Source organism: Balaenoptera borealis (genome assembly GCF_965194805.1).
Source record: "Balaenoptera borealis genome assembly, chromosome: 20".
Classification (NCBI taxonomy): Eukaryota; Metazoa; Chordata; class Mammalia; order Artiodactyla; family Balaenopteridae; genus Balaenoptera; species Balaenoptera borealis.
In genome coordinates, this window is record NC_138879.1 from 51,819,981 (window position 1) to 51,838,428 (window position 18,448).

The following is an 18,448-nucleotide window of genomic DNA, read 5'->3' on the forward strand; positions in this document are numbered from 1 at the left end:
ATTACTCAATTAAGTTATAGAAATTTAGTTAAATGATAAATATTACATACTGGACGTTCCTCAAAAAACTAAAAATGGAACTACCATATGATCCAGCAATTCCACTCCTGAGTATATATCCAAAGAAAATGAAAACACTAATTTGAGAAGATACATGCACCCCAATGTTCACAGCAGCATTATTTACAATAACCAAGATATGGACGCAACCTAAGTGCCCATCAACAGACGAATAGATAAAGAAGATGTGGTATATATACACAATGGAATATTACTCAGCCATAAAAAAGAATGAAATTTTGCCATTTGCAACAACATGGATGGGCCTGGAGGGTATTAGGCTTAGTGAAATGTCAGGGAAACACAAATATATCACCTATATGTTGAATCTAAAAAATAAAGCAAACTAGTGAATATAACAAAAAAGAAACAGATTCACAGATATAGAGAACAAACAGTGGCTATCAGTAGGGAGAGGGAAGGTGGGAGGGGCAAGACAGAGGTAGGGATTTAAGAGGTACAAACTACTATGTATAAAATAAATGAGCTACAAGGATATATTGTACAGCACAGAGAATAAAGCCAATATTCTATAGTAACTATAAATGGAATTATAATCTATAAACATTTTGAATCACTATGTTGTATATATACCGAAAACTAATATAATATTGTAAATCAACTATACCTCAATTTAAGAAGATAAATATTATATATGGATGAGAAAAATAAAACTCATATAAGTTAACCGTGCAAAACAACTGTTATTCATTAAAAATTTACTCAGTATTCTTTTTTTTTTTTTTGGCTGCGTTGGGTCTTCATTGCTGTGCGTGCGGGCTTTCTCTAGCGGCGGCGAGTGGGGGCTACTCTTTGTTACGGTGCGCGGGCTTCTCATTGCGGTGGCTTCTCTTGTTGCAGAGCATGGGCTCTAGGCGCACGGGCTTCAGTAGTTGTGGCACACGGCTCAGCAGTTGTGGCACACGGGTTTAGTTGCTCCACGGCATGTGGGATCTTCCCGGACCAGGGATCGAACCCGTGTCCCCTGCATTGGCAGGCGGATTCTTAACCACTGCGCCACCAGGGAAGTCCCTTTACTCAGTATTCTTACTTCAAAATACATTCTTTCTATCTCTCCAAAGTTTTTGGATGACTAAAAGGGAAATTTTTACTCAGCCTTGCTAAGTTATAAGCTAAAGAAAAAATATGTGCATTTACATCAGGCCAACTATTAGTGGTCATAAGAAGCCTTAAACACTTGATACTGAGACTTTTAATTAAGACATAGAAGAACTTACTATTAATCAGTAAAAGAAAAATGAGAGAATCATATTTTAATCACTCTAAATTTCAAATCAAGGCAAACCCTCTGATAGATTAAATTGCTTTGTAAATTTTGGGTAGAAGGTAGCTCTACATTATGTCCTGGAATTTTCCAAGTGTGAAATAAAAATACAAAATGATGTTTAAGTTTATGCAAGAATTTACATATGTCTTTTTAAAAGGCTAAAATAAATGTAACTTTCTAAATTCCCTACACTTGCTTTATAGGTCAGATAAGTTACATTACACTGTTATTTAAGAATATATAGGGACTTCTCTGGTGGCGCAGTGGATGGACTCCGCACTCCCAATGCAGGGGGCCCGGATTCAACCCCTGGTCAGGGAACTAGGTCCCACATGCATGCCACAACTAAGAGTTCACATGCCACAACTAAGGAGCCCGCATGCCACAACTAAGGAGCTGGCGAGCCGCAACTAAAAAAGAGCCCTGGAGCTGCAACTAAGGAGCCCACATACTGCAACTAAGAAGCTGGCGAGCTGCAACTAAGGAGCCCACGAGCTGCAATTAACACCCAGCACAACCAAATAAATAAATAAAAGAATATATAAAAGTATACATGTGTATTCAACTAAATTGGTATGATTTAAATAAAAAATCTTTATAAACTAGTTCTTACAAGTCAGATAAAATTGAAAAATATGTGTAGCTATGAGTTATTCCACTATACTATCTGGGTAGAAGGTTTTAAGATGGCATATTTTTCTGACAAATGCTTATTTTCAATAATGATTATGTTTCATGGTATTAGTTTAAATGTATTTTCTAAAATTCTTAATTGCTTATGAGACCTTAATCTAAATCAAAGTTGAGGTAATTGAGTGAGTAATTTTACTTTATATGGAGGCTACTATTGAAATTAAAAATCACAGAGCAGAGTAAATAAAGCACATCGTTATTGTACAGCCTCCAGATGTCTTCTTGAGTAACATTTTTTTTTTTTTTTTAGGAGAGCCAGTAAAACTCATTTAAAAGAACTAACGCTTCCCATACTGATGTGTTTCTCAATTTCAGGGAGGGGAGAAAATTTTGGGTCCTATAAAGGGACATGGCGTGTGAACGAATGGGATATATATAATGGAACTAATTCAGCATTCCTATGTCTCCAGGTCTTAAGTTTCTTCCTGTGCAAAATGCCAACGGTTTTATGGCATCTAAGCTTCCTTTATATCATCCAGAACTGTATCTGGCAATTTACTGCCCAATGTAGCAAGCTGTTAGAATCACACCCAGATGTGTCAAAAAACATACCGAACTCAGAATCTCTGTTAAATCCATCTACATCGACAATTTCAGCCTGATGTAAAATAATGCTCCTCTTCCCTTGGCTGGTCGCCCTCAAAATCCACTTCCCAGAAAAGTCCTTGGATTTGTGTTGACATTAACAAACAAAATATCTCTAATCTTCTTCATATGCAAACTTTCTCTTTCAGAATCTGCTGTCACATGTACATGTGTTTTACATTTACATGTCGCTGAATGCTGGGATCCCATTCTGATTACTGGCTCTTGTTGAGGAGTGGGTCCTGAGGGGAATTATTGTCTGTTTTCTTGCATGGGGTCTTCCTCTAGTGAGGCGGTTACATCGTGTCTAAGCCAGGGAAGAGCAGCTTCTTCAGGAAAGGAGGGAAAGGGAGGTTCATCTCTATTGGGACGGATACCAGGCGCGTGACTCCCTTTCTTGGATATCCACTCAACTACGGAATTTCACCTAATGGGGAGAGTCAGAAGATAAAGTTCCTCTGAACTTTCTTTCCAGGCAACAACCCAACTGTCTAAATAACTTAAGATACGTGCAATGATACATAACTGTTTTTGATACAAATAAACATTCTATTACGTAAGAGTCTTTGAAGCAAAGCATTTGGAGCTTGGCTAGCAGCTTTTTAAATGCAATATTAGGCAGTAGTCAACTCTTAACTCTAAAAAAGCAGGAGAATGACAGTAGTGACTCTCCACATTCAGTGAGACTCCCTGATTCCTAGTCTATCATGTGATGGGGAGTAGGTCTGAGGGAGAATTATTATCATTTTGCATGGGGTCTTCTCTAGTGAGGGGGTAACACCATGTCTAAGCCAGGGAGAGGGAGCTTCTTCAGGAAAAGGGGTGCAAGGGAGGTTTATCTCTAATGAGATGGGTGCCAGGAGCACAACTCCCTTTCTCGGATGCCCACTTAACTGTGGAATTTCACCTAATGGAGATAATCAGAAATGAAGATACTCAGTGAGATGTTCAGTGAGACCCACCTGTAGAGTCTACTCCATAAGTTCACTACTGAATGCCTTTGCTAACATTCCATTGGTCACTTCATTGTCAAAACAATAAATCTCTATATTTCTATCATTTGGTAAATATTTATCCTCCCTCCCTTCCTTCCTCCCTCCCTCTCTCCCTTCCTTTCTTTCTTCTGCTAGTCCCATTATACATGCACAGTATTGACAGGTTGTATGATTCTTTAAGTACACATGATGCTTCATCAGTAAGTTCTGTGTATACCATGCTCCAATTTTCTCACTTGTTTATTGACATGAAAGGAAAGAGAGATTGGGAGAGGAAGAGAGAAAGCAATTCAGCTGTACAACTGTCATTATCTCCAACTCATGTCGTTGGTACCTTTCTTAGTCTTTCGCGAGGGAAACAAATATTTTCCTTTTCCTTAGTTTTTAGTCATTCTTATTTCTCTAATAAAATGAGTGGATTTTTTTGCATTTCATTAGAACTTATTTTGTTGTTCCTAAGATTAAAGTTTATTCTATATAATTTAAAATGTGTTCCCCTCCCCCCTTATTATTAGGACTGTAAGCTTCTGATCATTGGGACCTCTAATCACAAAGATGTCCTTTAGAGATGAAAATACTTAATTCTTTCAGCATCTTCATTCAATCTGCCTCAGGAACACAACTGATGCTGGTTTTGGAAATGAAAATGTCTTGGTCTGTTCAGGCTGCTATAACAAATAACACCAGTAGCGTTAGCTGACACCTCCACCACGTCACATCATTATCATTTCTTTTACGTGGTGAGAACATTTAAGACCTACTCACTTACCAGCTTTCACGTATATATATAGTACAGTATGATTATCTATAATCACAGTGCTGTGCATTACGTTCCCAGAACCTATTCATCTTCTAACTAGAAGTTTGTACGTTTGACCAACATCTCCCCACCCCCCCACCTTTGGTAACCACCATTCTACTCTTTGTTTCTACAAGTTCAGCTTTTTTAGATTTCACATATAAGTGAAATCATACAGCATTTGTCTTTCTCTGACTTATTTCACTTAGCATAACGCCCTCTAGGACCATCCATGTTGTCACAAATGGCAGAATTTCATTCTTTCTCATGGCTGAATAGTATTCCAGTGTGTGTGTGTGTGTGTGTGTGTGTGTGTGTGTGTGTGTGTGCTCTTCTTATATTTTTGTGTTCCTATTTGGAACCATTCCTTTCTGCTTAAAAAACTCCTTTTAGTATTTGTTTTTGAGCAGATATGATAGTGATGAATTCTCTGTTTTTTGTTTGTCTAAAAATATCTTTACTTTGTATTTTTGAAGGATATTTTCACTGAGTATAGACTTAGAGGTGAAAGTTATTTTCTCCTAGCACTTTAAAAATATCATTCTGTTGTCTTCTGGTTCCCTCGTTTTTGTTGGGAAATGGAGATGACACCTCAGCTATTGTTCCTTTAGTTATCTTTTTCCCCCCTCTGGCTGCATTTATAGTTTTCTATTTTTTGTTGTTGTGGTTGTTTGTTTGTTTTAGCACTTTTGCTATTATAAGCCTGGGAGTAGTTTTCTTTGTACTTATTCTGCTTGGGGGCTTGGGGTTCACAGAGATTCTTGAATCTCTGGGTTGATATCTTTACTCAGTTTTGAGAAATTTTTGGCCATTATCTCTTCAAATTGCTTTTGCCTAATTCTCTTTTCTTCTAGAATTCCACATGTTAGAACATGTGTTCTAATTGTGTTCAACATACCTATGCTCTTTATTTTCTATTTTTCCTTCTTTCTCTACTATGTTATTTTCTATTGACCTGTTTTCTGGTTTATTAATCCAATTTTTTAAACATCTTTATTGGAGTATAATTGCTTTACATATTAATCCAATTTTATGCTGGGTTTATTTGCTGTAAATCTACCTAATTGAAATCGTTATCTCAGCTGTTGCATCATTCAGCTCTAGAGTTGCCATTTGATTCATTTTTATTGATTACAGTTCTCTGGTGAAATTGTTTATCATTTCACCTATTTTCTTCAACACATGAATCCCATTATGTTACAGTCTTTGTTTTGCTAACTCTAATGTCTGCGATTCTCTTTCTTTGACTTCTTCCTCTTGTACTTTTGAATCAAGTCCCGTCTCTTGGCTTGACTAGTACTTTTTTTAAAAAAATTATTTAGTTTTGGCTGCATTGGGTCTTCATTGCTGCACGCGGGCTTTCTCTACTTGCAGCGAGTGGGGGCTACTCTTTGTTGTGGTGCACGGGCTTCTCATCGCGGTGGCTTCCCTTGTTGTGGAGCATGGGCTTTAGGTGCGCGGTCTTCAGTAGTTGTGGCACGCAGGCTCAGTAGTTGTGGAGTAAGGGCTCAGCAGTTGTGGCACACGGGTTTAGTTGCTCCACGGCATGTGGGATCTTCCCGGACCAGGGATCAAACAAGTGTCCCATGCATTGGCAGGCGGATTCTTAACCACTGCACCACCAGGGAGGTCCCACCCTGGGAGCCTTATCTGTTGCTCTGACAAGCATTTGGTCGACCCTGGATGTTGAATTGTCACCTGCTTGCTATGACTTAGATATTTAAATTTTAGTGCTTTATAGTTTGTGTGTTTGTGTTAATAAAGCAATTCTTTGTTTAAAAAAAAACAAAAACAAAAAACAAAACCCAAGTCTCCTACCTTTTAACCTAAGGAGGAACACGATCTAAAATTATAAGTGTTTCTTTTAAGAATGTTGCAAAACTTGTATCTTGCTTCCTGGCAAGATTACATATTAAAGGAAAAAAATTAATTTCAAAGCAAATATATTTCTCAGTTCCTCGGTATAAAAAGTATTTTTTTTCCTTTAGGAAGAGAATACTTTTTCTAATATCAGAATAATATTAAAAAAGTAATAGTTTACTCTTTTCTTCATGGACATTAAGGAGCCTCTGTCTTGAAGGTTTAAGATAACAGTTTAAGATTCAGCTTCCTCTTTCAGGAGAAATAAAAAGTGATTCTGATGGTGTTGAAAATATTAAATACAGTGCATAAGCTTGTTTGCTTAGTTGATAACTCTGCCAGAGATATCCCTCCACCCTTTTCCCTTTCCCAGTCCCAGTGTATCCTTAGGGTTTTCCCTTCAGGCTGGGAGTAGAGCTCCCTGGGCAATGCTCAGCCTCTCAGTGCTTCCCTGGCACTGGGCAGGTTTCGCTTACCGTTAGCATCAGGGACTGCTAAAGGCAACACCTGGGGGAATTGGAGCAATGGCTATAGCACACCTGGATCAGCACACTTGGGTTCCCTGGCTATACTTCAATCCACTTCCTCTTGGCAATTCAGAGTAGGAGGCGGAGGGTCACTCAAAATTCGCAGGACTCACTGGGGAAGCAGGGTGCTTAGAGATAAAGCTGGACCATTCTGAAGCACCAGTGCTTCCACGAGGGTGAGAAGTAGTCCAGGCTGGTGGAAAGCATTCAGACATTCCTTCTTCCACCCAGGATCTGACCTCCTGACCTAAACTGTTAGAACCTATGTCAAAGAACCAAGCCAAGATACTCATCCACTGGCCACGGTGGTCCAATTCCAGCTGTGGCCCCAGAATGGATGCTGGTGCTCTGGGCACCCAGCTTGGCTCTGGTAGGCATGATCTCTTGGTAATAGTGGTAGAAACACAGCTATCTGGGGACCACGCTCAGAGCAAAGCCAAGAAGCGGAGGCTGGGAGCCAGAGAAATATGGCATTGCTCCAGCGCCAGGATCTGAGAAGGAGAGAGGAAGCCATTGGGCATCGCTGATCAGAGACACGTCATCCAAGTGTACGATGCTGGTCTCTGCAGAGGCAGATCCACCCTTAACTACTGAGCTGAAGAGAGACATCTGTGACTGGGGAGGAATAATAAAGGCAAGAAAAAGGGCAAAGACCTCTCTACCCAATCTATCCTGCTCACCCTGACCTTGGGCCATAGACACACACACTCCTGATGCCTGAATTTCCACCATTACTTGGACTTGAGCTGCTTTCTTCTCAGTTAAGAAACAATTCCTCCGAGACCGATGGACATTGTGCCTCATCTGTGAGGAGTGAACCGCTGGAGTAGGGCACTTAACCATCCTGGAATCATTTGCCCTGTATCACCCTGTCCCCACCTCGCACCCTCCAGCAAACATTCTCAGGCTTCTTTGTCTTTGTACTTGCTGTTCCCTCCGTCCCTGGGAACAAAACCAGGCTGTGGGTCTCCTCCATGTGCAACACTCCCCAGACGTGACAAACAGAAGCAATCTGAGTATTCCATACCTCGAGCCCTCCTATGTCAGTACCTGAGGCTGACTTTTCCCCACACATGATAGTTCAGAAGGCATGTCTTAATTCACTTTTTTTGCTCCCTCCCCATTCCTCCACCCCCATGATGTAAGGCTTAGAGAAGGGCCAGGCATGTGATTGGTACTCAGTGAATTTTTTAAAAAATATTTATTTATTTATCTGGCTGCACCGAGTCTTAGTTGCAGCACGCGGGGTCTTCATTGCCCTGTGCAGGATCTTTAGTTGCGGCATGCATGTGGGATCTAGTTCCCTGACAAGGGATCAAACCCAGGCCCCCTGCATTGGGAGTGCAGAGTCTTAACCGCTGGACCACCACGGAAGTCCTGGTACTCTGTAAATATTAAATGAGTGAGGGAAGGAAGGAAAGGATGTCTTTTTCTCCGTGCATCTGGATGATCTCCAGCCGGCCCCTTAACTCTGCTCCCGAGGTCTCTGGGCAGGCATCTGTAGGTTGCAGCCCATACACAGGGAAAGGCCCCTCTGAGTCTAGGCTCTCTAGGGAGCAAAGGGCCTGGCAAACTCTGGGCAGAACGTGAGAGGAAGGGAGGGATGCCAGGTGTCGCTGGGAGCTTCTCACCTGGGCTGTGGTCGCTGCCCTAGCAGGGTTCCTTTATAACCCAGCTGCTGGCCCTGCCCTCCAAACAGTCCTGCTCTTGGCTGCACCCTTCCTCTTTCCCTTCTCCCCCCACCCCTCTGAGTCCACCATCTATCCTGTTTGCCCATCCAGGGTGGCTGGCAGCACTTAGAATGGACAGAAGGAGAGTGCTGGCTACAAGGGCACAGGCATTTAGGGCTCAGCGGGGCTTTAGAGCACCCTCTCTGGGTGTATTCTGGCCTTGGACACTGGAGGCCACCCTAAAGGCACCCTCTTCGTCTCCCTGCAGCCTTGGGATGGGCTCTGGGGTCAGCAGTCCTGACACTGGGTCGAGGCTTGCCTCAACCTAACCTATTTACATAGTAGCAATTTTTTTCATCAGCTCAAAAGTATTTGTACTCCAAGATTCCAACTCAATGGCCTGGTTATATTTACACGGACTGACCCTCTGTACCTAGCGATGGGGGTTGGGGAAGGGGAGGGAGATGGAGCAGGGAGGGGCAGGAATGGAACCGACCTCTTCTTGGTTATTTGTTCTCTATCTTCATAAGATAACTGGCAAATCCAGGAAGGCTCTTTAGCCTACTTTGAGCTTTGAGCGCCACCTGCTGGCTACCAAGCAGTACTAGATGGAGGAGCCTCCCGGTACTCATAAAGCCAAGAGAAACAGGCAAGTTGTGGAAACCTCAGAGCTGGCGGAAGAACTCTGGAACACTTTGTCTCCCTGTGACTAAAACGAGAGTGTCCAAAAGGGCCTGTATTTTCCTTCTGCTGGTTATAGATGGGCTGCACATGGTGTCTTACGTATGATGAGAGGTCCATGAATACTTAATTTCTCTTTTTCCCAGATCCAGCCTCCCAGCCCCAGCTCCCAGACCCCACGACTGTTCTTGCCCTCAGATCCTCCACTTGCCTGGCTCCTGGCAAAGTCCTGGGTCCAAAATTCAGATTTCCAACTGCACCAGCTCCGATGTCATCTGCCGAACACCCATCTACTGGCTGAGGTCACCGCTGAGGCCACCATGAGGTGCTTCCCAGGGCTGCACCCTGTCTTCAAGGTACAACCTCTACCCTCCACGTCCCCCTTCACTCGGACCCCAGAGAAAAGAAACAGCCCAACAGTTGTTTAGGATTTTAAAAGCCTAAGCCATCTGGCTGGAACGATGTAAACAAAAATGCTTCAAATTCAACAAGCATTCATATGTTATTGTAGCAAAGAATCTTTATAGCAATTTGTGAATGGAGGAGAGGAAGTGTGACGGATGATTGTGTCAAAATCTTGAGCCTTGCGTTTTTATTTTCAATGTTAAACTCTTTTTATGTTGAGCTAATTACAGATTCACACGCAGCTTTAAGAAATAAGACAGAGAGGTCCCATCTGTCCTATTAAGTCAAGTTACTTAGCATTTATTCAGTACATATCGCAGGGCAGCTCTCCAGAATTCTCTAGCAATCAGTATGAAGTAGAGTAGGAATATAATTTGTTAAACAAAAGTGTTGGTTCTGCTTTTGGAGAGCTACCATTTTGCTGGGAAGAAATGTGGTACATATGGGGGGGAAGAAAACAACCAACAACAGCAAGCAGAGAACAATATCTGGAAATAGAGTTGAAATCAAGAGAGATCACCATAAACACTATAGGATCACTGGAGAATGTTCCACAACAACTGAGAAATCTTTAAGAAAGTAGATCAAAGGGCAAAGAGAACAGCCCAGATTATTCGTGCCTGCCCAAGGAGAGAGGTGGCTAAAGTCCTGCATGAGGGTGACAGGAGTGGAAGAGAGAAATCAAAAGTCTGGCGATGGAGGAAAATCACTGCAGCATGCTTGAGTGCAAGAATGAGAAAGCTAGGACAGAGGTCTAAGCTTCTGAAACATACAGGAGCACACAGGAATGGGTACTGTTGTCCTGACATAGAAATACTAAAATTTTCTAAAAGTGAGTCCAGTATGTATTGCTAGGTGGAAGGTAGCAAAATAAAACTTACTCTTGCCTAGAAAATATTCTCAAAATCTTGAGACTTTAGATATAGAAGAGAAGGGGGGAAAAAGGATACAAGCTGATGAACCGGAGCAACTGTCAGCAACAGTAATGTCAGGAGAAGAAGCCAGTTTGGGAACAAAGATGAGGTGTTCAGTTTTAGATACAAGGAGTTTAAAGTGTTGGTAGGACGTGCAAGTTAATGTTTGGCAGGCAGAACAACTGAGTTGCATTTCTTCTGGGGGTCCCCACCTCCACTCCCAAACCTGGCCGTGAGTAGCAGTGGCCCCTCCGGGGCCATAGTTCCATAGTTCCTACATGGTTGCAAAACGTTCCATAGTACCTCAGAGTTCCAAGATTCATTCCGTGTTGACAGACATTCAAATACCTGCTATGAATGAGCCACATAATCCAAAGGCCAGGACCCCCAGGACTCCACTCCCTCTGTGTATATACACATTTCTGGTCTTTGTATCCCTTTTACTGTCTAACCTCTGGTCTCTCAGCCTCTAAGTCTTCTGATTTCCCCACATCCTTAGAGGGCCCTAGCTTAGCCATGTTGCCTCCATGTACATCTTGATATGCACTAGTTAGTGTGTTTCTGCCAACCTGGGCCAGGTAACCTGTAATAGGGCATCCCTCAGAACACAGAAGAGGAGGATCAAATGCAAAGGTCAGCAGCCTGAATCCCTAAGTGGGTGCAGTTGGACTAGCACTCCTGGAACCCACGTACCATGTGGAAGCTCCCATTTTTCTCCAAGAACACAACAAAAAGGGATATTGTAGATTCACTGCTGTTTCCACCAGGCCCATGTGCTTAAAAGGGTTAAAAAAAAAAAAAAAAAGCATGACGTATAACCAAATCTAACAAGATCAAGGGCCAGTTGAGAGGAAGAATCAAAGCTAGGATTAAGAGCATGAGCAAAACAGTGTATAAAAAGATAACTCTTGGGACTTCCTTGGTGGTCCAGTGGCAAAGAATCTGCCTTCCAATGCAGGGGACGCTGGTTCGATCCCAGGTCAGGGAACTAAGATCCCACATGCCGCATGGCAACTAAGCCCACGCGCCGCAACTAGAGCCCGCGTGCTGCCAACTACAGAGCCCATGCGCTCTGGAACCCGTGCACCACAACTACAGAGGCCACGTGCCCTGGAGCCTGCGCACCACAACTACAGAAGAGAAAACTCGCACGCCACAACTAGAGAGAAGCCCACACACCACAACAGAGAGCCTGTATGCCGCAACTAAGACCCGACACAGCCAAAAATAAATTAAATAAATAAATAATAAAAAATTAATCTTTAAAAAAAAAAAAAGATAACTCTTAAAATGTAGAGACCAAAGGACCAGTCTGGAAATTATTGGTGTCATCTCAATATGAGGAGCCTACCCTGGCCTGGGGTAAGGGCTGTGGGATGGCAAGGACATGACAGATACAGAGAGTCTGAATCCTTGAAACATCTTACACATTCAGTTTATCTATGCCCCACAGCTTTCCACAAATATTTGCGGCAATTTAAATAAGGTTAACATAATACAGTTAATAAGGCAGAAACAGACACGTATGATCCATTAAAAATCACCTCCTGCCGCCAACCTTTCAGCAACCCACTCACTATCTCACCAAGCAAGAGGTGGAGTTTTAGCTTAGAACTTGCCTTCTCAGACGGGTAATAAAAGACAGTCTCAAGAAATCATAAATTCTCAGAATTTTTGCATTGGCCACTTCGAAGTTTTTCCGGAGAAACTTTGTGAGGTACAGATTGAAAGAACCTGAAGACTGACTGAGTTTCAGAAGAGGAGTGAATGAGGGAGATTAAAAGATTGAGCCTGAGGTTATGAGTATTGGCATTGACTGGGCTAGAGAGAAGAAAAATTGTTTAAGTTAGAGTAACAGTGGGACACGTATGGGAAGAAATTAAGCAGACAGTTGGAAAAGGGGTCACTGACATCCAAATTAAACTATCAAGACTGAATGTGGGGGACTTCCCTTGTGGCGCAGTGGTTAAGAATCCGCCTGCCAATGCAGGGGACACGGGTTCCAGCCCTGGTCCGGGAAGATCCCGCATGCTGCGGAGCAACTAAGCCCGTGCGCCACAACTACTGAGCCTGTGCTCTAGAGCCCATGCTCAGCAATAAGAGAAGCCCCCGCGATGAGAAGCCCACACACCGCAACGAAGAGTAGCCCCCGCTCACCGCAACTAGAGAAAGCACGCATGCAGCAACGAAGACCCAATGCAGTCAAAAATAATAAATAAATAAATAATAAATTAAAAAAAAAAAAAGACTGAATGTGGGTGGGCCAAGGACTCACTCCAGTCTTCAAATCATTCCACCATAATAAACAACAAGGTTCCACTGTATACCACAGAGAACTATATTCAGTATCCTATTATAAACCATAATGAAAAAGAATATATTAAAAAAAAGAATATATATATGTATAACTGAAGCACTTGGCTGTACAGCGGAAATTAACACAACATTATAAATCAACTATACTTCAATAAAAAAAAAAAATTCCACCCTAATCTACCAGGAGAGGCTGGTGCAATGATTCTTCTTTTACTGAGACAATCTGCCCAGGAATCACTGCACATAAGAGGCTTACTATTGCCTCTAAATCTTTGTTAATGGTGATTCCCATTTGGACTACACACCCCTAATTTTCCCATCAATCCTCTCTCTCCCTTCCTTTTACACCAGGCTCAAAACACCTTTGGGAATCTCGATCACATTCCTTTGATCTGACTTTGATCAGTTCTTACCTCTCACTCCATCTGTATTACTCCTGTAGGGCTGCACTGCTGCACAACTCCAGGTGGGCACTCACATTGGATCCTCTGTCAATGGTTTCCACTGCAGTGTGTGACATGGTGGCCATCTGTAAACAGTAAGAGAAAGGATCAAGAGTTCTAACGCCAAGTCTTCTCTTTTACCTAGAAGCTCTGGTCTAGAGGTCACCATTTTGTCTCTCCCTCTTCTCCACAATATCCAAACAGCAGCTCCTGTTATTCCACTGCTGCCCCCTAGAGGGCTCTCTATTTAAACCATGAGCAATAAACTGAGGAATTAAAATGTGTGGTTTTAGTGTCTCATCTTCAGACCAGGTGGGTTATATTTTCTACTTTGTGGACTGGCTGAAATCAAAGCAACAATAATTACTTAAAAAGAGGACCGTTGACACTTTTAACTGGATAAAATGTTATCCATGTTATGCATGGAGAATTCCCTGGTGGTCCAGTGTTTAGAACTTGGCAGTTTCACTGCAGGGGCCCAGGTTCGATCCCTGGTCAGGGAACTAAGATCCCGCAAGCCACGGCATGGCCAAAAAAACCAAACCAAACCAAACAAACAAAAGAAACCTAGATGTGTCAGGTAATGATGAGGTTCAAACAACAGGCTTTGTAAATTACCAGGGAATCCTAGAGTACTCCCTCCTGTCTATCCCTGCTGCAGTTACTACATTTTTTTTTTTAAGCCTGTACTGTATAAGTGGTGTTTCTTTCATTCCTTCTCATGGTTTATTCCTACTCTCTCACTTTGTGAAAAAAATAAAGCTCGTTTGAGATTTGCTTATTTTACTAGTTTATTTTTAAATGTTTTATGTGTATTCTTGTTTCTCCACTTACTACATTATCAATTTGTGTTATTTGCTTCCTCCCACTCTCTTCATGTTTAAAGCCTTGTACTAACCTAAGATGTTAACAATAGAGGAAACCAGGTGTGGAGTATATGAAAACTCTCAGTACAACCTTCAATTTTGTACAATTTTTATGTAAATCTCAGTACAATTTTTCTGTAAATCAAGAACCAATCTTAAAAATAAAGTTTATTTTAAAGATTAAAACATGGGCAATGGTATACAACAAGTTTTTTAAAGCAGAAGTCATGATTTTAATAATCGACAAGGTGGAATTTGAGCCAAGAAAGCAAGGTTACTTTATAAAGCTAAAGGGTACAATTGGCAAAAATCAATTACAGGAAAAAAACTGTAAAAAACACAAATACATGGAGGCTAAACAGTGTGCTACTAAATAACCAAGAGATCACTGAAGAAATCAAAGAAGAAATCAAAATATACATAGAAACAAATGACGATGAAAACACGATGACCCAAAACCTATGGGAAGCAGCAAAAGCAGTTCTAAACAAAAAATCTTAAAATCTGTATGGAGACACAAAAGACCCCGAATAGCCAAAGCAGTCTTGAGGGAAAAAAACGGAGCTGGAGGAATCAGACTCCCTGACTTCAGACTATACTACAAAGCTACAGTAATCAAAACAATATGGTACTGGCACAAAAACAGAAATATAGATCAATGGAACAGGATAGAAAGCCCAGAGATAAACCCACGCACCTATGGTCAACTAATCTATGACAAAGGAGGCAAGGATATACAGTGGAGAAAAGACAATCTCTTCAATAAATGGTGCTGGGAAAACTGGACAGCTACATGTAAAAGAATGAAATTAGAACACTCCATAACACCATACACAAAAATAAACTCAAAATGGATTAGAGACCTAAATGTAAGACTGGACACTATAAAGCTCTTAGAGGAAAACATAGGAAGAACACTCTTCGACATAAATCACAGCAAGATCTTTTTTAATCCACCTCCTAGAGTAATGGAAATAAAAACAAAATAAACAAATGGGACCTAATGAAACTTCAAAGCTTTTGCAAAGCAAAGGAAACTACAAACAAGACAAAAAGACAACCCTCAGAATGGGAGAAAATATTTGTAAACGAATAAATGGACAAAGGATTAATCTCCAAAATATATAAACAGCTCAGGCAGCTCAATATTAAAAAAACAAACAACCCAATCAAAAAATGAGCAGGGGGCTTCCCTGGTGGCGCAGTGGTTGAGGGTCTGCCTGCCAATGCGGAGGACGTGGGTTCGGGCCCTGGTCTGGGAAGATCCCACATGCCGCGGAGCAGCTGGGCCCATGAGCCATAGTTGCTGAGCCTGCGCGTCTGGAGCCTGTGGTCCGCAACGGGAGAGGCCGTGATAGTGGGAAGGCCCGCACACCGCGATGAAGAGTGGCCCCCACTTGCCACAGCTAGAGAAAGCCCTCGCACAGAGGCGAAGACCCTAGACAACCATAAAATAAAATAAATTTTACAAGAAATGCAAACCTTTAAAAAAAAAAAAAATGGGCAGAAGACCTAAATAGACATTTCTCCAAAGAAGACATACAGATGGCCAAGAAGCACATGAAAAGCTGCTCAACATCACTAATTATTAGAGAAATGCAAATCAAAACTACAATGAGGTATCACTGCACACCAATTAGAATGGGCATCATCAGAAAATCTACAAACAGCAAATGCTGGAGAGGGTGTGGAGAAAAGGAAACCCTCTTGCACTGTTGGTGGGAATGTAAATTGATACAGCCACTATGCAGAACAGTATGGAAGTTCCTTAAAAAACTAAAAATCGAATTACCATATGACCCAGCAATCCCACTACTGGGTATATACCCAGAGAAAACCATAATTCAAAAAGACACATGCACCCCAATATTCACTGCAGCACTATTTACAATAGCCAGGTCATGGAAGCAACGTAAATGCCCATCAACAGACGAATGGCTAAAGAAGATGTGATACATACATACAATGGAATATTACTCAGCCATAAAAATGAACGAAATTTGGTCATTTGTAGAGACGTGGATGGATCTAGAGACTGTCATACAGAGTGAAGTAAGTCAGAAAGAGAAAAACAAATATTGTATATTAATGCATATATGCAGAACCTAGAAAAATGGTACAGATGAACCAGTGTGCAGGGCAGAAATAGAGATATAGATGTAGAGAACAAACGTACGGACACCAAGGGGGGAAAGTGGCTGGGGGGTGGTGGTGGTGGTGGAATGAATTGGGAGATTGGGATTGACACATATACACTAATACGTATAAAATAGATAACTAATAAGAACCTGCTGTATAAAAATAAAATAAAATAAAATTAAAAAAAAAAAGCAGTTCTAAGAGGGAAGTTTATAGCAATTCAATCTCACCTCAAGAAACAAGAAAAATCTCAAATAAACAATCTAACCCTACACCTAAAGCAACTAGAGAAAGAAGAACAAAGAAAACCCAAAGTCAGTAGAAGGAAAGAAATCATAAAGATCAGAGCAGAAATAAATGAAACAGAAACAAAGAAAACAATAGCAAAGATCAATAAACTAAAAGCTGGTTCTTTGAGAAGATAAACAAAATTGATAAACCCTTAGCCAGACTCATCAAGAAAAAAAGGGAGAGGATGCAAATCAGTAAAATTAGAAATGAAAAAGGAGAAATCACAACTGACACTGCAGAAATACAAAGGATTATAAGAGACTACTACAAACAACTATATGCCAATAAAATGGAAAACCATGAAGAAATGGACAAATTCTTGGAAAAATACAATTTTCCAAGACTGAACCAGGAAGAATTAGAAAATATAAACAGACCTATCACAAGTAATGAAATTGAAACTGCAATTAAAATCTTCCAACAAACAAAAGTCCAGGACCAGATGGCTTCACAGGCGAATTCTATCAAACATTTAGAGAAGAGTTAACACTGATCCTTCTCAAACTCTTCCAAAAAATTGCAGAGGGAGGAACACTCCCAAATTCATTCTATGAAGCCACCATCACCCTGATACCAAAACCAGAAAAAGATATCACAAAAAAAGAAAATTACAGACCAACATCACTGATGAACACAGGTGCAAAAATCCTGAACAAAATACTAGCAAACAGAATCCAACAACACATTAAAAGGATCATAAACCATGATCAGTGGGATTTATCCCAGGGATGCAAGGATTCTTCAGTATACGCAAATCAATCAATGTGATACGCCATGTTAACAAATTAAGGAATAAAAACCATATGATCGGGCTTCCCTGGTGGCGCAGTGGTTGAGAATCTGCCTGCTAATGCAGGGGACATGGGTTCGAGCCCTGGTCTGGGAAGATCCCACATGCCGCGGAGCAACTAGGCCCGTGAGCCACAACTGCTGAGCCTGCGCGTCTGGAGCCTGTGCCCCGCAACGGGAGGGGCCACGATAGTGAGAGGCCCGCGCACCGCGATGAAGAGTGGCCCCCGCTTGCCGCAGCTAGAGAAAGCCCTTGCATGAAACGAAGACCCAACACAGCTAAAAATAAATAAATAAATAAATAGAGTAGCTATTTAAAAAAAAAAAAAACCATATGATCATCTCAATAGATGCAGAAAAAGCTTTTGACAAAATTCAACACCCATTTATGATAAAAGCTCTCCAGAAAATGGGCATAGAGGGAACCTACCCTCAACATAATAAAGGCCATATATGACAAACCCACAGCAAGCATCATACTCAATGGTGAAAAACTGAAAGCATTTCCTCTAAGATCAGGAAAAAGACAAGGATGTCCACTCTCACCACTATTATTCAACATAGTTTTGGAAGGCCACGTCAATCAGAGAAGAAAAAGAAATAAAAGGAATACAAATTGGAAAAGAAGAAGTGCTAATAAAAAAGAGGCTTTAATTTACTTGCTTCATCCAATCAAAAACAAATAATAATTTTTTAAAAAACTAAAAATAGGGAAATTCCCTGGCGGTCTAGTGGTTAGGACTCGGCGCTTTCACTGCTGGTGCCCAGGTTCAATCCCTGGTTGGGTAACTAAGATCCTGCAAGCCATGCAGTGAGGCCAAAAAAAAAAAAAAACAAAGTTAAAATAAAAACCCTAAAAATAGAGTTGACCTAAACAATATAATTAACAAAGTAGACCTTACTGATATATATCAAACTTTGCATCCTGAAAGTAGAGGATACTTCATCCTTTCAAGTGGCCAATAATATTTATGAAAATTAATCATATTTAAGACTTTACGAAATATTTCAAACCCCCCCAAAACAGAAATAATGCAGAAAATATCCTATAATCATATTGCAACAAATGAATTTAATAAGAAAATCAAAGAGTCCTCTCTGTTCTGGAAGTTAAAAATAAAGCTCTC

General features: G+C 41.1%; 1 long non-coding RNA gene across 8 annotated transcripts in view; it reads right to left on the reverse strand.

Moving 5' to 3' along the window:
• The window catches only part of LOC309618006, a 151,996-nt gene that overhangs the window by 62,005 nt on the left and 71,543 nt on the right, over window positions 1–18,448 (reverse strand). For 7 of the 8 annotated variants that reach the window (XR_014238227.1, XR_014238228.1, XR_014238229.1 and 4 more), the window contains one exon: window positions 13,207–13,322. This is a non-coding gene — a long non-coding RNA (uncharacterized lncRNA). Of the gene's footprint in view, window positions 1–7,181; window positions 7,299–13,206; window positions 13,323–18,448 lie in introns of those variants that run through there. The other variant, XR_014238234.1, reaches the window with a different exon arrangement.